Source organism: Panulirus ornatus, chromosome 21 (genome assembly GCF_036320965.1).
Source record: "Panulirus ornatus isolate Po-2019 chromosome 21, ASM3632096v1, whole genome shotgun sequence".
Classification (NCBI taxonomy): domain Eukaryota; kingdom Metazoa; phylum Arthropoda; class Malacostraca; order Decapoda; family Palinuridae; genus Panulirus; species Panulirus ornatus.
Window position 1 is genome coordinate 10,708,882 of NC_092244.1, and position 25,000 is coordinate 10,733,881.

Here is a 25,000-nt window from a genome sequence, read left to right on the forward strand (position 1 = left end):
CTGTACCTTAGGGTTTACGCTGAAGTCTCCAAAAGTAGAGGAGTTAACTTGAGGATGAGTTGGTTCCACGGCCTCGTCAATGGACTACAGATGACTGAAAAAAAAGAAATATGATTAAGAAAATTGTGGAGTTAAGTGAAAATTCGTATACCCATCAAACCCAGCAAGATACATTCTTGAGAGATGGTTCTGCTCTACACATCCGCTACGTGTATTGAGTAACAGCGATTTGAACGTATCCTTTCATCCCCGTCCATGCCATACGCTCAGTAATTACGATCATGCATCACCCAAGTACTTTTATTGCTATTATAACTTTTTTTAAGTCACCCATAAATATTCTTTATCTCAAGCGCTGTGATTAATAGAGAAGAAATTTAAACTAGGTCTCTTGAGAATAATATAGCTAATCTTTTTCCTTTTAAATGCCCTGCATACTGATATTAGTGATGTAAATACACGATAAATCTACCTTGGTTTTTAGAAAGATGTTCCCATTGTATTACATTTTCTTTGAACGTAAAGATATTATAGAAAATGGAACATTTAGTATTTTCTTAGGGGTAACTACATTATATGGAAAGGTAGTCCTAAAGGCCTATTTATTTTCTGAAAGCCCTTGTATGAGTTATTGGTACGTGTGAATACATCATAACATCAGCATAATGTGTAATTATGTGCGAAGATTCGCCAAGATGAAGCTTTGTACTGCATAGTGTGTGAGAATATGCAAAGATTCGGCCAGACTGATCAATGACAGACAGCCCTTTCTTGGGTGCCTATGTGCCTGGGATCCGTATTACTGTAGTGTTGTGGGCTGTTGTAGGTGGACGTGTGTGTGTGTGTTGTGGAAAAGGTGATAAATTGTTTGATGTGACATGACTTGAGTGGTCATTTGAATGAACATAGTGATCCTTTTAAAGACAGGGTTAAGAACTACGAAAGTAATATGTTTCTCGAATATTTAAAGAAACCAAAGACTTTGAATTTTGTTTCATCCATTGATCTTGATGGATTGGGTACGCTTGGAGTAATGTTTATTTTCTACTTTTATTTAATGATAACCATGCGATAGGAAAAAACAAATTTTATTATTATTATTATTATTATTATTATTATTATTATTATTATTATTATTATTATTACTATTATTGTTATTATTATTATTATTATTATTATTGTTATTATTATTATTTCATTATTATTATTTAGACGCATTACGTAGCGAATGTGGGCATGAAAGTCTCTCTCTCTCTCTCTCTCTCTCTCTCTCTCTCTCTCTCTCTCTCTCTCTCTCTCCACAACAGCGATCACTTGAAGAGGAAAAAAAAAAGGGGGGGGAGGAAAAAAAGTGGCCAACTTTGATGGTATTACTCGCTTTATAAAATCCCGACTAACGAGCTTCGAACCATGAGTTGAGGGAGGGAGCAGCAGGAGGAGGAGGAGGAGGAGGAACTCAGCCTACCTGACTTTGAACACTTGACCGTATAAGCTTCTTAAAGAACACTTCTTTTCAACGGTCCACTTCGGCTGGATAGGAGCCCTTCCGACTTCTGTTCTTCAAGGACGTCCAACTCGAATGATGAACCTTTTTTTTTCACATTTACGTGTTATTTCCAGTATGATTCGTAGAGCCAGGGCATTTTTAAACCATTACGGTGGCACCGTACGGCTTCTTTAGAAGCAAATGCTACCCCCAAGCGAGATCGGTGCGTCTGAGGTATTTAAACTGTAGCGCGCAGGAAACGTTTAAATACTTACGCCTCGAGTCATTTAAATTAAAAGCCCAGCGCGCACCTCGGCATTGACACCGACGCGTGAGGAATTCAAACCGCGGCGCGTCTGAGGTATTTAAATTGCCCCCTCGTCGGATTTAAACGTCTCGAGCGAGCGCGCCGGAGTTTAAATCAAAAGATTGAGCGTAAGGCATTGTAAATATAGTTCTATGAGGTATTTAAACCAACGCCCCGAGGAATTAAAGTCGTCGGCAGGCAATGTCGTCTCTTTTATATCTCAGGGCACGATTGTCAGACGAGTGGTCCATGAGTGTTTATGAATAATAACATAGGAATAATATTAGTAAAAAGGAAAATTAAAGTTTCTTATTGGCGAAAAATGTCTTCAAATTTATATAGTAACACTGCTTTCAACCCGTTTTGATTCGCGTTGGTATGACAATATCATTTTTTTATTAACTTTTCTAATATACTGATGTAATTAGTTATGTATAACTGACTTGAAATAGGTTTTCTCGGGGGGAAAAAGGATTTATTTATTCTTAGTAAATAAACTGTGCATACATCTAATTCGTGTGCGAGTCATTTGAATTAACATGTAACCATTCTAAATTCTGGCACGCTATGTCTGTGTAAACCCGTCGGTCTACATAGATGATAATATGTAAAACCATTATGCATTGGGAAAATTATATATGGAATATCTTCTTTAGAATCTTTTCAAGAAACGACATAACTGTGTCATTCGTTGGTTTGCCATGTCTGTTTAATCGTATCTACGGCACTTGATGTACGTTTACTTATCATTTATTCATCGAAAATCAGTTAATACATAGATCTACTGCAGGGGGAGTGTACTAGAGCGAATCAAAGCAGGGTATACTTGCTATGGTAATAATACCCAGTTTGAAATGGCCAGCATTGAATAACCGTCAGTGTTGCCCACAGCGTAATCCATCATTTTTGAGATGTTCGTATTATAAACCAGTTGACGCGAATTTCTTAGACTCTGAACATACGACATGATTTTCACACGTTAGAAATGATTGATTAGGGTGACAGTTGCCCGTAATAAACTTGTGGTATATGTAATGAGCTCAACTTCTTTAGAAATCATCAACCTCTGGCAGCAACGACCCGGTCGGGGGTGGTCACATGTAACGGAGTTCAGTTGCTGCCCGGCCGCCGGCAGATGCAGAAGGTAAGAGTGTCGTTGCGTATATTTTTGATGATTTACTTTCATATTATTGTGGTTGTAGGAAATTTATGTATATTATAACGTTGTACATGATAGGAAGGATTTATTTTTGAGTTCATTTTGGTTTGGGGCGTTTTTTTTCGCCCATTTATGTGGCATATGATGGCTTCATTGAGTTTGTATTTTTAGACCACCGTTGATTTCAGTCAAAGCTTTGCTTCACAGGTGCATTTTTCGGTGTATTTAGTTCCTACAAATGATCTTTCATATGCAGAAAGACTTTTGACCTCTTTAACTTTGCATTGGAGAGCGTTCTGACCTGTAGCCAGTTTCGTTTCGGGAGTGTAATGTTGGAAAAATATATTCTCGAGGCATTTTTGTCTTTCGCCATGATTTCATTTCTAAGGATTTGCGCTTCAAAAGCAACACATTTCCGCATGCCGGGCCTCCAGCCATGCATGCTGCCAGGAATTTGAATCTTTTGTGGTAAGATGGCTAGCTAAAGTGACCCAGGCCGATGGTTCAGCATTTTTCGATCGTTTTTTTTTTTTTTTTGTGTGTGTGTGTGTATGTGTGTTCGGTCGCCAACGATTGTGATCCGGTGTTAGAAATATGTCTAACGAAGATAATGCTTTGCCTACATGCCTTCCGATGACTGTGAATGAGTAATTACATATTTCGTAACTGACGCCCTCCTGTTAAAACACTAGGTAAACCACCTTTTCCCCACTGTTAAGTTATTTAAGGGTGGTGAGGACAACCTCTCTTTATCCATTGGATCACTTTGATAGGCAAGAGTGGGACCTGGCTGGGAATTAGCTAAAATAAACCAGCTTTTGACAGTTTTAAGCCCATACTTTGTTTCAAATTAGCCTTCCACATTTTTTTTTTTCTGAAATACATCGTGTGTGGAAAAGTGTTGGGTGCATGCTATTCTGTCTGTGGTCAGGTCAGGGAGCTCAGAAATAGATTCGTGTCATGTCTCTAACTCGCACAGAACTGGACATTTCAAGCGAAAATGTATTAACGGTAGAGTACGATTTTTTTTGGTTTGTACCAAAATTGCCGGAAGGGGACGTAAACACTATATTCAACAACATTAAAGCTGTCATTTTCTTCGAAGATTATAACTAAAAAGAATTGTACTCGTAGTGAGTTGATTGATTGTACGCGTTTTTTTTTTTTTTTTTTTTTCAAACAGTTCATGACCAGGGTAGTTCGGCTCAGAATGTTTTTAACTAAACTGCCACCAGTGTTTTCGTAATTTGAAAATTGATGAGAGGGAACTGTAAATTTCGTTTTTAGTAAATGAGTGGTCTTACTGTAGTTTTATCCTGGATGATGTTGGATTAATGGATGTATAATTTTACAGGTACTAGTTACTGTGCTCTGTGATCCCTACGACTGGCTTGTACATTCTTGCGACCAGTCACGTAGATGATGCGTATGCAAAGTTCACGACGGTCGCACCCTGGAAGAATGAATGGTACATCCAAGGAAAGGAACCTTATAGCTTGGACGCCTCCAAAAAAATTGTTAAGGTAAGAGTCTTTGTAAGCTTTATTTGGATGGGTTGTAGCTGCATGTGTTTTAGGTGCTGCGTAAACCGTTAAATACGGCGATGATAGTATATTAGGGAAACTGTGAGGTAAAAGTATATAATACACTTGTTATAGGGGAAAATATCGTGAATCTTTGACAACACCTAACGTAGTGTTAAGATTAGTAATATTCGTCGAAATAATGTCCCCTTTGAAAAATGCGCCACCAACGGTAGTAGGAAACAGCTACGTAGGTATATTTGTGTTTCATGTTTTATAGGTTCTGGTAATGTGAATTATGTATTACCTACGTGTGCGATAACCCCACAACATATTCCCTCCATGCTCTTAATATCGTTGTGAAGTCATTTATGCTCTGCTAGTGTTATAATGTTCCGGAAACGCTTACAAGCATTGCGGAACAGTCAATATTGAAAGTTAGTGGCCATGTGGATCCATTCCAGGCAATTTAAACGGTTTTTCAAGTCGGAGAGCAGGACTTAGGAGGACATTCAAAATGAAATTCTGTCGTAAGTAGGCATTTTATTTTAGATGTGCTACTTTGCTGTACTGTGTTCTAGAAATGAACATAACAGCCGATCGTTTTAAACATTTTTACTGCATTTTCCCCTTCCAACAGCTTATATAATCTTAATATACAAACGTACTAAAGAATTTGAAGCTCAAGAAAAATGTGGTTAACATTTAGTTTATATTAGGTTCTCCTGTTAACCCTAAGATGAATAGTTTACTCTGGTATGTTGTCGACCATGAGGATGCGCTGTAGAATTTTATCCTTTACAGTATCTCGACATGCATTACTGCAGGTAACTCAGTCAGTATTATAACTCCTTAGGTGCAGAAGTAAATTTAATCAAAAGCCATAACGAAATCCAAGTAACTTACTTTCCCATCTGCGCGCGTATCCGAGTGTTACTTAAATTTGACCAAAGTCTGTTAACTGCATCATCTCGTGTGGACCAGCAGTTTCCCTGTCAAATATTGTTTCGTTTCTACGATATGATAAAGAGTATGTAAGAGGAATAGTTATATGGGAAGGAAAGACACTGCGAAGGTGGTAACGTAGCTAAATTGTAATTATTTGATTCAGCTCCGCATGGACGGACGTTCCGACTGCACTGCAGTGGTATTTACATATTACAGTAACAGTTACCGAGTGATTTTTTTTTGGGAGTTTTATATTTCTTTGGTATAAGAGACAATACGGGACATGTATATCATGGGTTACTTAATATAGAAGTAGGTAATACTCGTAAAGTAATAATTATAGAGCCTCGCCTAGTGCCTGAAATGGAGAAAACATCCATTTACATAGTTGGTGCTGGGCTGGGCATCCCGTGTCTGTTCGTTGACATCTGTTACAGTGTTGGCATTGCATATTCATAGTTTAACCGGTATACTTCAGCTGGAATATTGGACATTTAAATGTAATTCTTGAATGCTAGGGAAGTTGGGTGGTGGTCATTTTTTTTTTAAAGTGTATTACCTACCTACATATATGCCACAGTTTCCTGAAATACTGCTATTGCCATATTTGATATTGTTCAGTTGTGTGTTTCTTTGTGATTACAAGGAAGTTTATAAAAGTACCGAAAACATATGTAGCCATTTCCCAAAGACTAGTACTATAGAAAAATTGGGATGTATATAAAGTGGTGAGGGAGATGCTGTTGAAGCTAAACCTGCAGTTGAACATGTTATGAAAGTGTGGCCAGAAAAAAAGGGTCTGATTGACGGAACGTAGGTAGAAATTGTTCCATTTTATAAATGTGGAAGTCATGTTAAAATGGTTAAGAATCAGAAACATTTTATCATAGTTACTATGGTGTATAGCTATGACAAGAACTTTAGGTATTGAGAGAAAGCGGCTCATAGCGTTAAAGCGGGGAAAGCCCCATTAAACAGTGTCGTGAGTTTTTTGTTGTGTACTGGATGGCAGCAGCTGACGCGTGGGATTACTCAGAAAATTGAAAGCTATTTGGGCCAAAAGAGTGAAATTTGATTCACTGAAGTGATGTGCTTGGCAGCAGTCACTCGCCCTCCCAGTAGCCAGACGGGTGGGTGGTGTGGTGTTTGCTGTAGGGGTGCGATTTGTAGTAAGATTATTAGATACCTTTTAGAAGGACCAATTGGAACTTAAAAAAGTAGAATTGGAAGAATTAAAGACCAGATTACTGCATATTATGTAGGCGGTGGAGAAAGTGTGGCATGAAAGGATTCGGGAAGAAAGGAACACCGTGTGAAAATCGAGGGAAGCTTTCAAGGGTTCAGACTGCTGTGTGCCAGGGAAACTTGCGAAAGCTGGTTTTTTTTTTTTTTTTTTCCATTTGTAGTGCGAGTGTACATAGTGATACACGAGTTTGAAATGTGGGAATGCATAAAGATGTGCTCTGATGGTACCAGTTTGTGTGTGTGGACGAGGCCGTGCGAGATGTTTGGCAAAGGCTACTAAATATTTGACAGGAATTATTTGAGTTCACGATAGTTTTTAGTAGAATGGGGTTACTCGGTAGGTTCTTTGGGAAAGTCTCTCAACTGCATGAAATATCAGTGGTGGTATAATTTAAAAATTTATTTTAGGAGAAATGTTCAAATGGTTATGTTGGTTTCAGTGAATAGGTTAACTGATGAAAATGGCTAATGATCAGGCTTGTATCCGCATTTTGCTATTAGCTTTGATTATATTGACGTTATTCTGCAATGCCTGGGTGCATTAGAGAACACATTAACCCATGCAAAGCACGACTTGAATCGTTATATTTCACTGAATGAGATGAACTGATAAGGGATAAGGCGCGCTTAATGTAAAAGTACAACATTTCTATCTCAAGTGTTGCTAGAAATATACCAACATTATATTATTCTAATGCTAGGGATCATATGTTGGCGATGCCTGTGTGCTTGATTGATATGTTTATTTAGAATATTAAACAAAAAAAGCCTTGGCTGCTTAGGAGGTTAGATGATCTTTATAAAATGTTTGAATTCTACAAATAGTTTCTAAACACTGTGTCCCACAGATATTTTTATTTAGTATCGTGCAGTACGAAAAAAACATTTTTCTGCAGATGATTCTATAATCGAAACGCACATTATTGAGCACGAAAAACAGTAGCCAGTCCCTAGTTATTTTCGATGCGGATCTTAAAAACTTTCACCCAAGTATGTTCATCAGTATGGGTAATTAAAAGTGTGATGCTCAATTTTTCAGAATGTCTTGTAGTTGCTGAGAAAATGCACTTGCTTAGTTCTTATTTCTGCTTTAAAAAAATGTATATTTTTTTTTCTTTACAGGCAGGAACACTCGCCTCTCTGAAGTCGTCTGACAAGACCCTCGTTATTTGGAGAGCGTTCCTGTTCCAGCCTAATGGGGGATCCTTTGTGATGGACAGACGCATCAGGCAAAACTCTCTACGGTGCATTTTGTTTACCATCTCATTATTACAAGGAATTTACATTTTAAACGAGGTGTGTGTTGCAAACATACGTACATTAAACATAGCCATGTTTACAGAGGTAAGAAAGGGTAGGAAAGAGTACGATTGGTTCCTGGTAAGGAGGAATATATACCTGTTGTCCCTGTGGGTTCTAGGTAAGCTTTGGTTGGAAGCTTGTCTGCTCGTATGGTATTCAAACTGGGTTAGCGAACAACAAGCAGCTGATTTCGTTTCTTGCAAATTCTTAAAATATTTTTTTAGATCGTAGTTCACTCGGTATATCAAATCGTAGCTCATAAATTCTCGGGGATGTTTTAAAGTTTCAGGTTGGTGTATTTATAGGTAGAGTTTAGGAGAGAGTTGGGTTGTTACGATGTGTTTTTCTGTTCATTTTAGGGGAGGGGGAATCTCTAGTATGAAATGGTGAAGGATAAAGCTTATTATTTCTACTTCAATGGTAATGTTTGGATGAATGGGGTATAGTGGTGTTGCTAGGAACTTGAGTATTGAGGGCATTTTACTAATAACTTGTGCACATGTTAAATGTTTGGGTCTCGTAAAGAGGGTCTGTTGCAATTCATATTTTTATATTTGGGGCTTTGCGAGTTGCAGGAGCGAGGTAGGACTATTGTGGTGCATTATTTAATCATGGACAAACATGATTAAAGTTTCCGCAGTTGCTGTATGATTATACTTGTCAGTCAGTCAGGTCGAGCTAGTTAGAAGGATGCTGAAAGGTAATACAAAGTTAAACATCGTTTTAGAAAGTGTTGGGCTATCAGTGTAATGTAATATACTGGTTACGAATTAGTTGTGCACAGGTAAAGTGAGCAAGGATGGCAGAGAAAGCTCTTAGTTGAAACCACTTGGTAAGAAAATCTTGACATACTGCGAAAGCTCTAGTGGATGGTAAGCAATTAAGCAGTGCAGGTAGCCTTGCTCAGGCACTAGTTCCACTTTGTAGAAATGGATAAAGGTTAGGGTGGGTGGTCTTTCGTAGACGGGAGGGGGTGTTCGTACCTGTTAAAAGGATGTGTAGGAGCGAGGGACGGAACTGATTAGGCCTGGTAATATTTCAAAAGGAAGAATGATTGGAGACCAGTTGCAGTGGATGTATGTAGGTCATGTGAATGGAGACGCTGATCTAGACTCAGTTTAGTTTAAATAGAAAGTGAAATACAGGGGGGTTGTGTTAGTCCATGAGTAAATTAACTATGCATGAATTTTGAGTGATATTCAGAGAATGTATGCAACCGATTAACCTCATGAAAATGGGTGATTTCAGTGACGATGATGGCATGTTCTTGGTCGGTCGGCTGTAGTCTACAGACAAGAATCTCCAGAGGACGTCCTTCAACATTCTGCTGCAAGAGTTAAAGGACGTCCTTCTCCATTGTGGATTCATCATTCTGCTGCAAGAGTTAATGGTGCTCGTCTTACAAGTTTTCGTGCACGATTGATGGTCTCGATGTTCTTCATACTGAATTGTATATTGAAATAAATATATAAAGATTCTGAGTTGCTTATTGTGTCTGGTTATGAAATTTAGCTATGTGGTAAGTCATAGTTGATTAATAACCGAAGTGCCCTAACATGTTGACGGGGGGAGGCTATTGAACTTGATCGGTTACGTTCGTGTCGGAAGTCGAGAAACCGTATTTGGCCGTTCTGCGTTTCACTGCCAAAGGCTGTGAAATATGAGAACGGCAGTAGGAAATTGGCGAATTTCATTAACCGTGTCAAGTCCATGATGCGATGCAGTCTATTGTAAAATTCCCTGGGACCCCTTTTTTTAGGGGGTATATATATATTATATATATATATATATATATATATATATATATATATATATATATATTCCATATATATATATTTGGGGATAGGGGAGAAAGAATTCTTACCGCGTATTCCCCGAGTGTCGTAGAAGGCGACTAAAGGGGGGGGGGGGGGGGGGGGGAAATCCTTCCCCCTCGTTTTTCATTTTCCAAAAGAAGGAACAGAAGGGGGCCAAGCGAGGATGTTCACTCAAAGGCTCGGTCCTCTGTTCTTACCGCTACCTTGCTAATGCGGGAAATAGCGAATAGTATGGAAAGAAAAATTGTATATATATGATATATATATAAAATTATAATATATATATATATAAAATTATATATATATATATAATATATAAAATTATATATAATATATATATTATATATATAATATATATAGTCACATCCCTGCTGTGCATATGTATTGCATTATAAAATCTAGGTTTATGGCCAAGCCCTGGAGCATGTTATTAAATCCTAACCCAGTTCATTAATTGCAGCATGGTTATTTACATAACGAGGCTTGGTCTTGGAATACATTTTTCTCGGCGAATGCTCCTCTAAGGATAATGCATATTCTACACAAATATGGATCTAGAAAAATTTATTTACAATGTGGCCACAAAACCAGTTGACCTGCCACATACACAACCTCCAGGAAAATGTTTTGTTCAAATAACTTGGCCTGCACCAGAAGCAGAAACCAGGAACACCCTGTAAAGAAAAAAAAAAATATAAATACCTTCCCAATATATATATAAATAAATTTAGGTTATTAGCCAATCCCTGGAGCATCTGTTATTCAATTCTAACGCAGTTCATTAACTTGGATATAAAGCAAAGTACCCAAAGCGTGTGCGTATATATATATTTTTTTTTCATACTATTCGCCATTTCCCGCCTTTGAGGGAATATCCTCACCTGGCCTTCTTCTCTATTCCTTCTTTGGGAAAATTAAAAAAATAAATTTATATATATATATATATATATATATATATATATAATCCCCGAGGGTAGTGGAGATAAAATACTTCCAACGTAGTCCCTGCGTGTCTTATGAGACTAAAAGGGAAAGGGTCTGGAAACCCTCCCCTCATATTTTCAATTTTCCAGAACAAGGAACAGAGGTGACCAAGTGGCGATATTCCCTCAGAAGCTCAGTCCTCTGTTCTTAAATATAATGTATATGTACATATACATGATACACATATATATGTATCTTAGTCAGCTGGTCGACCTGCCGTATACACTCCCTCCAGGAACTGTGTTGTTCAACTAACTTGACACCAGTAGAAACCAGGAACTGCCTGAAAGATAAAATATTTTCAATTAGTCTTTAAACAAGAAATTCATTATACCTCAATAATTTATCATTGTAAAATTACTGATTTTAACCGGCTAATATATATCTATGACAAGGCAGGGAAGTGCAACATAGCCAATGAAGTGCTGGCTACTATGCACCTCTCAGTACTTCCACCTACAACTGTGTTTAATGCATCAAAAATTTCAAATATAACCAGATTTATAAAACAAAATTACAATGTTTCTGGATCCCCTGATCACACAAAACCTTTTTCCCCCCATTACCCAAAATATTCCTCTTTGAAGTAACACACTCCAAGCCCATTTAGAGGCCTATTGTAAATTCGGCATCAGTCTCGCTTTGGATGAATCGGTGCACAAATTTTTTTTTCATTTTACGGTCGTAGGATGTAGCATACCAATTTTAAATTACAAAAGCTATAGAAACCTAAGTCACAGGAGCGCAATATATTAATCAGTATATCCTAAAACCATTATAATAAGCCCAGTGACAACTTTTACACCTCCAGCAACCTTGACATACCAACATGACAGGATCTCCATTCCCAACCAACACCTCTGAAAATGGAACTCCGCGAGAGTGCAACCATGCGAGGCACTTACAGCAAGACAATGGGTTTGTCGTGCCTTTCTACGTCTCCAAGACTTGCTAAACAATACTTTAAGGAACAGTAATCGAAACCTATTACCACATACGACACAACCTACCAACTAGAATGTTCATCATTCAACCTTGTCATCCACAAACAGAAATTCTCCAAGCTCCAAATAATTATTTCTCGATTACAATACCTGACATATCCTACTCACATTTATAGTGACAATTACTAAAACAAAAAGAGATTCTCCACACCTAGAGTAAAACATTTAGAAAATTTAAAATTGTATTCTATAAGCTCAACTTAAATGGAAATATCTTAACGTTCGTCAAACATTCATAGCACCATAAAATAAATTTAAGGAATCTTATTATTCAAAGGCGGTGAGGTCCTCTAATTCAAATAAGTGTCTTATGAAAATATTTCATAATAGAACATTCATAGAAATATTGTTTAGAAAAATAAAGGAAGGGGGTTTAGAGAAAAATCACGAGTATATTTTAAAACTTTTCGTGAAGCTTCAATTTCTACTCATTTATATCATGTTAAACAAAGCTTATTCAAGGATCATATAGATTTCCCAAGCCTTTCACCCAATAAAGAAGTCGACTGATTAATACTGTTTCTGACCAGGTTTACCTTAAGAAACGTGTCAATCACAAAACCCGATTAAAAAAAGCTACCATGGGAATAATTCACATATGGCACAATACTCATACTAATCATACATTTCAGTTCAAGCTTTGCTTGATCAAATTTCCCACCAATGATACACACTGGAATAAAAACGGCTGACAAACTCACTCATCTCTTAAAACATTCCCAATGTCCTACTGCAGACAGACAGGACAAGGAACACTGCACTATGTAAATGCCCGAAGACCTAAAACTTCTGGAAAATGACCAGCAAATCCATGCCATTAACCACGATCACCTTCAAACACAGGAAACAAACTTATTTAAGAGATACCCTAAGATAACCAATGCAAACGAGTAAAATTAACTAATGGAAAAAAACATGCGTTTTCCATAAGCCACTTTATTACCCGATCCAAAGACCCTGTGAGAGCTCCAATAATCAGAAAGAGTTCATAAGAATTCTTTATACTGCAGCACAAAAGCTTAGCATTGTTTGATTATCTAAAATTAGACAAAACATGAAAAAAAAAAATTAATCGCGCCGGAATACAAAATATAGAAACTTAAGTCACAGGAGCGCAACATATTAATCAGTATATCCCAAAACCAATATAATAAGCCCAATGACAACTTTTACACCTCCAGCAACCTTGACATACCAACATGACAGGATCTCCATTCCCAACCAACTCCTCTGGAAATGGAACTCCGCGAGACAGCAACCATGCGAGGCACTTACAGCAAGACAAGGTTTTGTCGTGCCTTTCTACGCCTCGAAGACTTGCTAAACAATACTTTAAGGAACAGTAATCGAAACCTATTACCACATACGACACAACCTACCAACTAAAATGTTCATCCAACCTCGTCATCCACAAAAAGAAATTCTCCAAGCTCTAAATAATTATTTCTCAATTACAGTACCTGACATATCCTACTCACATTTCTAGTGATAAAACATTCGCATTGGTAGATAGAAAAGGCTTCAAAATTTTGAAATTTGTTGTGGGCCTGTTACTTGTATACTTAATATATAAAATGGAAATTTAAGAAATCTAAATGATAATTATACAACAGAAACATTACGATTCTGAGAGACAGACATTCGTCATCATTAACGCTGTACAGGGTTAGGAGGTACTGAAACACTCGAAATAGAATTGTTCAGGAAATTAGGAAAATATTCCAAAATAAAGAAAAATCTAAGAACAAATCCACAAGTTGCATATTAAAAAAGAAAGATTCAAAGACAATTACTACAACAAAATAGATTCTCCACACCTAGAGTAAAAAATTTAGAAAATTTAAAAGTTTATTTTAAGAGTTCAACTTTAAATGGAAATATTTTTATATTCGTCAAACATTGTTTGATAGCACCATATAATAAACTCAAGGAATCTTATTATTCAAAGGGTGTGAGGTCCTCTAATTCAAATATGTTTTATGAAAATATTCAATAATAGAACATTCATATTGTTTAGAAAAACAAAGAAAGAAAGGGTTTACATAGATTTCCTAAGCCTTTCATCCAATAAAGAAGTCGACTGACTAATAATGTTTCTGACCATGTTTACATTAAGAAACGTGTCAATCACAAAACTCGATTAAAAAATGCTACCATGGGAATAATTCACATATGTCACAATACTCATACTAATCATACATTTCTGTTCAAGCTTTGCTTGATCGAATTTCCCACCAATGATACACACTAGAATAAAAACGGCTGACAAACTCGCTCATCTCTTAAAACATTCCCAATGTCCTACTGCAGACAGACAGGACAAGGAACACTGCACTATGTAAATGCCCGAAGACCTAAAACTTCTGGAAAATGACCAGCAAATCCATGCCATTAACCACGATCACCTTCAAACACAGGAAACAAACTTATTTAAGAGATACCCTAAGATAACCAATGCAAACGAGTAAAATTAACTAATGGAAAAAAATGTGTTTTCCATAAGCCACTATATTACCCGATCCAAAGACCCTGTGAGAGCTCCAACAATCAAAAAGAGTTCAAAAGAATTCTTTATACTGCAGCACAAAAGCTTAGCTTTGATTATTTAAAATTAGACAAAACATGAAAAAAAAATCTAATCGCGCCGGAATACAAAATATAGAAACTTAGTCACAGGAGCGCAATATATTAATCAGTATATCCTAAAACCAATATAATAAGCCCAATGACAACTTTTACACCTCCAGCAACCTTGACATACCAACATGACAGGATCTCCATTCCCAACCAACACCTCTGAAAATGGAACTCCGCGAGACAGCAACCATGCGAGACACTTACAGCAAGACAATGGGTTTGTCGTGCCTTTCTACGTCTCCAAGACTTGCTAAACAATACTTTAAGGAACACTAATTGAAACATATTACCACATACCACACAACCTACCAACTAGAATGTTCATCATTCAACCTTGTCATCCACAAACAGAAATTCTCCAAGCTCCAAATAATTATTTCTCAATTACAGTACCTCACATATCCTACTCATATTTCTAGTGATAAAACATTCGTATTGGTAGACAGAAAAGGCTTGAAAATTTTGAAGTTTGTTGTGGGCCTGTTACTTGTATACTTTATATATAAAATGGAAATTTAAGATATCTAAATGATAATCATACAACAGAAACATTAAGATCCTGAGAGACAGACATTCATCATTAACACTGTACAGGGTTAGGACGTACTGAAACATACTCGAAATATCAGAATTGTTCAGTAAATTAGGAAAATATTCCAAAATAAAGAAAAATCTAAAAACAAATCCACAAGTTGCACTTTACAAAGCACGAAAGAATCAAAGACAATTACCAAAACAAAATAAAGAAATTCTCCACACCTAGAGTAAAACGTTTAGAAAATTTAAGTGTATTCTGTGAGCTCAACTTTAAATGGAAATATCTTTACATTCGTCAAACTGTTTGATAGCACAATATAATAAATTTAAGGAATCTTATTATTTAAAGGGTGTGAGGTCCTCTAATTCAAATAAGTGGCTTATGAATATATTTAATAGAACATTCATAGAAATATTGTTTAGAAAAAGAAAGGAAGAGGGTTTAGAGAAAAATCAGAGTATAATCTTAAAAATTTTCTTGAAGCTTGAATTTCTACTGATTTAGATAATGTTAAAAAGAGCTTATTCAAGGATCACACATATTTCCCAAGCCTTTTTTCATCCAATAAAGAAGTCGACTGATTAATAATGTTTCTGACCATGTTTACATTAAGAAACGTGTCAATCACAAAACTCGATTAAAAAAAGCTACCATGGGAATAATTCACATATGTCACAATACTCATACTAATCATACATTTCTGTTCAAGCTTTGCTTGATCAAATTTCCCACCAATGATACACACTGGAATAAAAACGGCTGACAAACTCACTCATCTCTTAAAACATTCCCAATGTCCTACTGCAGACAGACAGGACAAGGAACACTGCACTATGTAAATGCCTGAAAACCTAAAACTTCTGGAAAATGACCAGCAAATCCATGCCATTAACCACGATCACCTTCAAACACTGGAAACAAATTTTGTTTAAGAGATACCCTAAGATAACCAATGCAAACGAGTAAAATTAACTAATGGAAAAAAATGTGTTTTCCATAAGCCACTTTATTACCCGATCCAAAGACCCTGTGAGACCTCCAACAATCAAAGAGAGTTCAAAGGAATTCTTTATACTGCAGCACAAAAGCTTAGCTTTGTTTAAATATTTGAAATTAGCCAGACAAAACAAACAAAACCATCTTGCACGGAATACAAAATACAGGTATTAAAACTTATTTGTAGGCATGTCCCACAACAATTTCAAAGCAGATACACCCAATCATGATTACCATAAAAAAAATTATGTAATATATCCACGACAGCAAAAATGCAGCTTAGAATCTTTTCCGGCCCAGGAGATATGATTAATAATGGTTCACTTCCCCTACACCATATCCCAAAGGGAGAAAAGATTAAAGTCCAGTTTGCCTTTAACGTTTTAACATTAGCTGATGACGTTCTACAATAAATAACAGGGTCTGATAAAGAGCATTTATTCTATTCTGCGTTTATAAAATAGTGGGGGTGAGGGTTGTGAACTTCAGCAAAAAAAAAAAAAAATGTTGGGGTGTCGTACGTGCAGGTGAAAAGTTTGTAGAACGAGAAACAAAAAATATCAAAAACCTCACAACTTGAGATGATTTAATAGAAATAAACCAACATTAATGTGGTCTGATCCATGGCACACCGTTAAGTAACTCGTGGGGAAGCTGGTTGCTGATGCTAATATATTCTTGGTGTGTTTTCACATTTCCGCAAGGCCAAGTGGAGAGAAATATGGGCGTAATAAATATTTCAACAAGAACACTAGACTATTAAATAAGCTGCTATGAAGGTTAGTGAGGTTTCATAGTTTTTGTTTTTTTAACAAGCGTTTTGATCGCGTTTAACCCCACGCTTTCCCTCATCTTCGTAACCCTAGACTCTGCTTCATCTAATTTCGCACAATAAAATACTCGAGCATGTTTAACCCCACGTTTTCCCTTATCTTCGTAACCCTAGACTTTGCTTCATCTAACTTCGGACAATAAAAAACTAGAATGCTCTCAATCAGACTGTCACAATTCTCTAAAGACACTAATAAACATAATATACGAAGCTAATAAAGATGCGGAGCTGAAGTTAAAATTTTCCCAATTAATATTCATAAGCGCAGTGGCAAAACTATGTTCAAAGACCGACCATAAATATTATCCCATGACATACACAAATACCTCGTTATCTACATAAAGTAAACCATTGACAGCACTGTAAGATATGTCCCATAACTTCCCAGAATTAACCAAACCTTAAGACGTATTCCGGCTTACGGCATCTTAAATCAACTGACGAAACTACACAAAACAATATATTCCACAACAGTTACCGGAATCATTACCTTCCATACTAAGTTAACCTTAAAATCACCATAGATGATTCTTCTATTAAATTCTTTGAGTATCGGCTGGGACTATGATAAGCGTTACTTGAGCTACTTATGACATCCAAGTGTTATCCACTTAATTATCCAACTTCCACTTATACTACCTTCCTAACCTCAGAAAAACTCCATACACTGAGGTATTAGCAAAATAATATGATACATACTTGCACTTCTGTCTAATGTCAGGTATTTAAATCCAGTTTACGTGACGAGGGTCCGGTAGAGCTCCTGTGCCGTCGTCTCTGTTGGTGGCTAAACCGCAGTGCGCATGAGCGAGAGTCCGGCGCATGTGCAGTTGGTCGCCATGACTCTGCATCAACCAATCACATCTCAAGACACAAGCCTCCGTAGCCCCGCGTTTGAATTTGAATTCACGTCCAACTCATATGTCGTACCTGGGCAGTACTGTTATCTCTAGACTATTGCAAGACTATAGCGAAATTCTATATTAAATATGGTATTAACGTTTCGGCCATCCGGCATATGTTAGGTTTGTTATGTGGTAAAATTACGGTAGAGACGGCGAGTGAAAATTTCCCTACTGATGTAAAATATGTGAAATGGAACCAACCATATTGTTTTGTGGCAGATGAAATGTTATTCCTAAGGGTTGAGAGAAAGTACAATTATCCAGCGTCACGTTTGAAAAGAACATCTGTCGATGGCGCGCATCTGCAGCTGTGGAAACGGATTTTATTTCTTAATGGTTCTATAAATGTCTAACCCCGTCTCCGGGGTTCGAGTGCCGTCGGCTGGCGCAGTTTCTCCTCGGAAGCGACGGAAGTGTGGAAAAATCGACGAGTCACAATTTGATTACGAGGAAATACGAGTGAAAAGTCGAATTCCGAGTGACCAAGTCTTTTGAGTTTGAGCGAGGCAGTCCGAGAGGTTTTTGACGTAAATTTCTCTCCAAGAACCTGTTGTTGCCCGTACATGCGACAGTGGTACAGCGATTCCCCTAATCAAGCAATATATACAGCCAAGACAACTACTGTGAGCACCAAGCGGTCAGACTACAACAGCATGATGAACCATGGATACAACAGCAATTTTTTAGGTCCACGATTAGAATATCGTGCGTTTGTGAAGGGACATGAAGGAGTGGGTGATGCTGCTTGACAACAAGGTGTGTCTTACGTCCTAATCCAACGAACGTTATCTTCATTAACCTAACCTAGAAGATGAGTTATCAGCCAGGGGCTTCTAAATGACATTTACATCGACTGCATGCAACAAATAACTAGTGTCGAGCGTAAATTGATACGATAGCCCCCCTCCACAAGAATACCAAAACACTGCCAGATTATCATGGAAATACATCTGAATATAATGGAAAATTTCTACATATTGGGTGACAAGAAACTTACACGAATCATTGATTCGTTTCCCGTGTCAATGTCGGTGGTGAAGGCTGAAGCTACTATGTCCGCTGTGTGCGCTAACCACCATCCATCCAACTCTCGTAATTTCATCTTGACCCCACATCAGTACTACGCTCGCTGCCTTGCCCTTTCAATATCTATTTTGGAAGACAAGGACCAATGTTTCGGCCTGTTCCCGTCATCCATAAATCCTGGAAGATAACAGGAAAATGACCATGTATACACAAGAGGTGAACAAGCGTAAAATCTTCATACAAGCAGTAAGTAAAAACTATTCAAAATATCAAGCAGTAAGTTAAAACTATTCAAAGTATTATGAACTAAACTTCTCGAGAAGGAACTGAAAAATTACCTTTTACGAGATGACAACCTCCATTTCATAAACTGCCGAAAGGCTTGTGGCCCATACCTATGCCTTCCCAAATTAACAGAAACAAGACAATAAAAAACCAATATCACTAAAAGAAATCTTCTCACGTCGATATCTTAACTGCTTTATCAAAATTTCACCTAATAATTACGTAAAACTTATTTCATACAAACTCACATGACACAACGTCGGTCCACCTCGGCACCAAGGGAGCAACTGAAAGCCGGCGAGGGTAATTCCCGCGCTTAGAACACTCAGTTGCCTGATGTTGTTAATTTGCTAATTAAACACCTTACTAAACACTACATTGTGATAATGATCATCATCATCATCAAGAGTACTTTATTTGATAGGCACGTCTTATATTTCAGCTTCATTCGAGTCATACGAGAAATATATTAGCGTTCTATTCAATATACAGGGATACGTTGTAGGCAACACTCTCGGTATTTTAAATATTCGAATTTCATTCGTCGTGTATTTATTTACCATATTTTACTTGTCTGCATAACCAATGAATAATTGTCTTTCCGTGAAGATAATTACAACTTATATATATATATACCAACAGATACATCTGCAGGTCATAAAGTAATAGGACAAAACTAGTGACAAATGACAAGTTTACGCTATTTTTTTTTTTCCACGTCTAAACACCCGGTAATATATATATATATATATATATATATATATATATATATATATATATATATATATATATATATATATATATATATATATATATATTATCCCTGGGGATAGGGGATTAAGAATACTTCCCACGTATTCCCTGCGTGTCGTAGAAGGCGACTAAAAGGGGAGGGAGCGGGAGGCTGGAAATCCTCCTCTCGTTTTTTTTTTTTTTAATATTCCAAAAGAAGGAACAGAGGGGGCCAGGTGAGGATATTCCAAAAAAGGCCCAGTCCTCTGTTCTTAACGCTACCTCGCTAACGCGAGAAATGGTGAATAGTTAAAAAAAAAGAAAAAAAAAAAAAAAAATATATATATATATAAATATATATATATATATATATATATATATATATATATATATATATATATATATATATATATATATATATATATATATATCCCATTCATGTCAACTTCATGTGTAACATGAGGGTATATATATAGTGAACGATTTGATTCACCAATGATATACGACACAAAACTCGCTGGGTCACAGCCAACAGACGAGCGAAGGGAAAATTGTAGCTACACAGATCTTACTACAGTCACAGACCGGTCCTCACAGCAGAAGGGAAAAAAAAAACCGTAGTTTGTTATTTATTAAGCGACTTCCATTACACGCAATGAATTATGTATTTCCAGCAAGAAAATGTATAAAGTTTTCCCATATTATTCATGACTGAAAGTGGATTCTGGAGACAAGAACTTCCCCTAAGGCCAGAAAATCGTAGTACATTTAACTCACATAAAGCAGTTATACAATACAATATAATATATATATATATATATATATATATATATATATATATATATATATATATATATATATATATATATATATAGATATAGATAGAGATATAATCAGCATGACAGTACGACCCTTGAACACGACAGAACAGCCCTTAAGTACGACGGTACGACCCTCTGAGTACGACGGTACGACCCCTTGAGTACGACGGTAACCTCTGAGGACAAGAGTAAGCCTGCGATCCCTAAGCACGACTGTACGACCCTTGACCTGGCCCTACAGAGGCCACGGCATCATGCCCAAGGGTCGTACCGTCGTGCTCTACTGTTCTTACCTTCGTGCTCGAAGGCCGTGCACCGTCGTGCCAACAGAGGCTCACAGTGCCATATGGCACAAGGCTTCGTAGCATGACTGCTTTTGAAGTAGTACACTGTACTGAAAAAGTCTCCGGTCGAGGAACTGTTTGATAGCACGAAAATGTGTGTGTGTGTGTGTGTGTGTGTGTGTGTGTGTGTGCGTGTGAACCACAACCATGCATCAGGTCAGAGCAGGTGGCTTCATGACACGAGCAGTACCACGAGATCAATCAAGGGAGCGTGGAATAAGGATGGAGGCAAATGACGCAGTACACAGAGATTGATAGATGAAATCAAAAGGGGACGCTACCGAGAGAGAACAGAATAAAAATGACTGATAAGGAATGGAACTCCTTAGCCATCGAATCACACTGCAATCTACGATTCTCTCTTGTTATTACCGAGTCTTGGCAGCTCGTACCTATCGTCCTTATAGATGAAATATTAAGTCACTTGTCCATGTAATGTGGGAAGGAGTCTATTGGTTTAGTGGTCTGACCCCCACCCTGTCGTGTCCGAGGGGAGGGCCTTCATCGGGCCCCCCTGTCTTTACATCGAGCGAGACGAGACGTGCTAAAGTGAGTTCCAGGTCCTGCCCACCTGGAAGACGACATCTGAATCTCCCTGGAAAATAGTGAGAAATGGAAGGCAAAGAGTGAGGAATATTAGGTCCCGGATGAAAAAAAAGGTGGGGGGGAGGGAACGGAAAAGATGATGGCGGCTTTGAATAAAAGAAAAGGAAATGATTTTGGGGGAAAAGCTTTTGATGAGGATCTAAAGAAGAATTATACGCCATTCTGGAAGGAGGTGAATGGGCGCAGAAGAAAGGCTGGCGTGAGAAATGAGACAGTGTTGGACAGGAATGGTAGACGGCTGCCTGGGAAGTGAAGTTTGTGACGGTTGGGGGACGATAGCTTGAGGAAAATGATGAGCGGTAATGATGCAAGAGATGTGGGTCTCGATCCCCTCGCGGGGAGAGAGAGAGAGAGAGAGAGAGAGAGAGAGAGAGAGAGAGAGAGAGAGAGAGAGAGAGAGAGAGAGAGAGAGAGAGAGAGAAGGTGGGAAAAAAAATAATATAATGAAGGATGATTGACTGGTTGTCTGGGCTTCTGGGAGCCTTTCGACACCCAGGGTGATTAAGGTCGTCAACGTCAAGTTAGAACATCACCAGTTGGGGAAAAAAAAAAAAAAAACAGATCTAGATCATCACCTTCTCCAAGTGTTCGAGATTATTCTTAGACCATGTACCCTCCCCCACTGCATACTAAGACCATTTACCCTCCCCCACTGCATACTAAGACCATTTACCCTCCCCCACTGCATACTAAGACCATGTACCCTCCCCCACTGCATACTAAGACCATGTACCCTCCCCTACTGCATACTAAGACCATGTACCCTCCCCCACTGCATACTAAGACCATGTACCCTCCCCCACTGCATTACTAAGACCATTTACCCTCCCCCACTGCATACTAAGACCATTTACCCTCCCCCACTGCATACTAAGACCATTTACCCTCCCCCACTGCATACTAAGACCATTTACCCTCCCCCACTGCATACTAAGACCATTTACCCTCCCCCACTGCATACTAAGACCATGTACCCTCCCCCACTGCATACTAAGACCATGTACCCTCCCCTACTGCATACTAAGACCATGTACCCTCCCCCACTGCATACTAAGACCATGTACCCTCCCCCACTGCATTACTAAGACCATTTACCCTCCCCCACTGCATACTAAGACCATTTACCCTCCCCCACTGCATACTAAGACCATTTACCCTCCCCCACTGCATACTAAGACCATGTACCCTCCCCCACTGCATACTAAGACCATGTACCCTCCCCTACTGCATACTAAGACCATGTACCCTCCCCCACTGCATACTAAGACCATGTACCCTCCCCCACTGCATACTAAGACCATGTACCCTCCCCCACTGCATACTAAGACCATGTACCCTCCCCCACTGCATACTTAGACCATGTACCCTCTCCCACTGCATACTAAGACCATTTACCCTCCCCCACTGCATACTAAGACCATTTACCCTCCCCCACTGCATACTAAGACCATGTACCCTCTCCCACTGCATACTAAGACCATGTACCCTCTCCCACTGCATACTAAGACCATGTACCCTCTCCCACTGCATACTAAGACCATTTACCCTCCCCCACTGCATACTAAGACCATTTACCCTCCCCCACTGCATACTAAGACCATGTACCCTCTCCCACTGCATACTAAGACCACGTACCCTCTCCCACTGCATACTAAGACCATGTACCCTCTCCCACTGCATACTAAGACCATGTACCCTCTCCCACTGCATACTAAGACCATGTACCCTCTCCCACTGCATACTAAGACCATGTACCCTCTCCCACTGCATACTAAGACCATGTACCCTCCCCCACTGCACACTAAGACCACTGTTATGAAGGAGGTAAAGAGGAGCAATGACATGAGTGATGAATGGGGAAAGCAGGCTGTGTGAATAAGGGTGATGAATAATAAGATGGCGTTGAATAAGATGAAAGCAAGGGATGTGTGAATAAAGGTGATGAATAATAAGATGGCGTTGAATGAAACTGATCCCTAAGTTGGATGGATGTCCGGGGAAGTGTTGTATCATTCCCTGAGGAGGGAGGAAGGAGGAGGGTGAAATTATTATTATCATTATTCCCAGACTGTACAGGAGTTCTGGAGAGAGAGAGAGAGAGAGAGAGAGAGAGAGAGAGAGAGAGAGAGAGAGAGAGAGAGAGAGAGAGAGAGAGAGAGCACAAGAGGCATCAATCCTGCGACCTAACCAGATGATGACAGCACTTCGAGATGACGTTGCTGGTCATCCTCCATGGAGGAGAGAAAAAAATACCCCACACCCAGCAACATTACCTTATACTCAACACACATGATTTCATCCTCTCACGAATGGCAACGATGTCCTAAGGATGGGATGTGTGTGTCTCCTGTCTTCAGGATATCCCATGAAGAAGGACGTCCCAAGGATGGGATGTGTGTGTCCCCTGTCTTCAGGATATCCCATGAAGAAGAACGTCCCAAGGATGGGATGTGTGTCCACTGTCTTCAGGATATCCCATGAAGAAGGACGTCCCAAGGATGGGATGTGTGTGTCTCCTGTCTTCAGGATATCCCATGATGAAGGACGTCCCAAGGATGGGATGTGTGTGTCCCCTGTCTTCGGGATATCCCATGAAAAATGGAGGTTACGGGCCATGTTGGCCCGTAACTGGCCAGCAGAGGCCAGGTTCGGGCCCACCTGGACAGCAGTGGCCAGGTAAAAAGGAGAGGGAGGAAGGGAGGGGGTGACACAAAGGTTTTCTTTGTAGAGGAGGAACAAGAGGCTTTGTTATCTTGCCAGAGAGGGCGCGCACGCGATCACAGACCTTATGAGACACAGGTCTTCTAAAAGTAATTACGAAATACCTGAGGCTCTCTCCCACCACCACCACCCTCTTGGTCTCTTGATTACCTTTCTCTCTTTCACAATAAATGTTAACTTTTAACTGCCCTTACAGGGATATAGACAGCTATCCTTTTGGGTATCATCTTAAAACTGTGGGTTATCGTGGTAAGCAGGGGCTACGGATCCCATTTTCTTTGGGGAAGTATTGTCAATGCAACCTTCGTTATGTCCCCAACACTGACACTTGTATGTACGTGGATACAGTCAAGCCCTCTCTTCGTGCAAACATAACATCCTCCTTCCATCACTACCTTCAGGTGTGTGTACATGATGGTCGTGGCATCCTGTCCCTTGTGAATATTGAGAAGTAAAGCTACTCCCAACTTGTCTCAGACGCCAAGACGGTTTCCTGGAACCGAGTGTGAGACCCCCAAGTCTGAACCTCTTGGCTAGAAACCCCCATCTTGACTGCTGCTTCACAGGGTCGTGTAGACCCTGAGGTTGTTCGTATGGTCATCCGTGTTTGCCTTCACCTGTCATGACGGATCAGTTGAGATGTGAGGTCATTCTCTCTCTTCCTTGGTAACTCTGGTTTATATGATTTGGTATATAGGATGCCATTAGATATATATATATCTGGTTTATATGATTTGGTATATAGGATGCCATTAGATATATGAGTTTATATGATTTGGTAT

General features: G+C 38.8%; 2 long non-coding RNA genes across 10 annotated transcripts in view; one reads left to right on the forward strand and one right to left on the reverse strand.

The window, feature by feature from the left end:
- The window catches only part of LOC139756353 (uncharacterized), a 115,003-nt gene extending 105,556 nt beyond the window's left edge, over nucleotides 1–9,447 (forward strand). For 5 of the 6 annotated variants that reach the window (XR_011714321.1, XR_011714320.1, XR_011714319.1 and 2 more), the window contains 3 exons: nucleotides 4,307–4,475; nucleotides 7,791–7,964; nucleotides 9,219–9,447. This is a non-coding gene — a long non-coding RNA (uncharacterized lncRNA). Of the gene's footprint in view, nucleotides 1–2,790; nucleotides 2,938–4,306; nucleotides 4,476–7,790; nucleotides 7,965–9,218 lie in introns of those variants that run through there. The other variant, XR_011714318.1, reaches the window with a different exon arrangement.
- Nucleotides 9,448–10,336: 889 nt separating this feature from the next.
- The window catches only part of LOC139756354 (uncharacterized), an 80,149-nt gene continuing 65,485 nt past the window's right edge, over nucleotides 10,337–25,000 (reverse strand). For 2 of the 4 annotated variants that reach the window (XR_011714327.1, XR_011714326.1), the window contains exons 3-4: nucleotides 18,681–18,886; nucleotides 10,599–11,054 (exon numbers count right to left, since the gene is read on the reverse strand). This is a non-coding gene — a long non-coding RNA (uncharacterized lncRNA). Of the gene's footprint in view, nucleotides 10,462–10,598; nucleotides 11,055–18,680; nucleotides 18,887–19,242; nucleotides 19,304–25,000 lie in introns of those variants that run through there. The other 2 variants (XR_011714325.1, XR_011714324.1) reach the window with 2 other exon arrangements.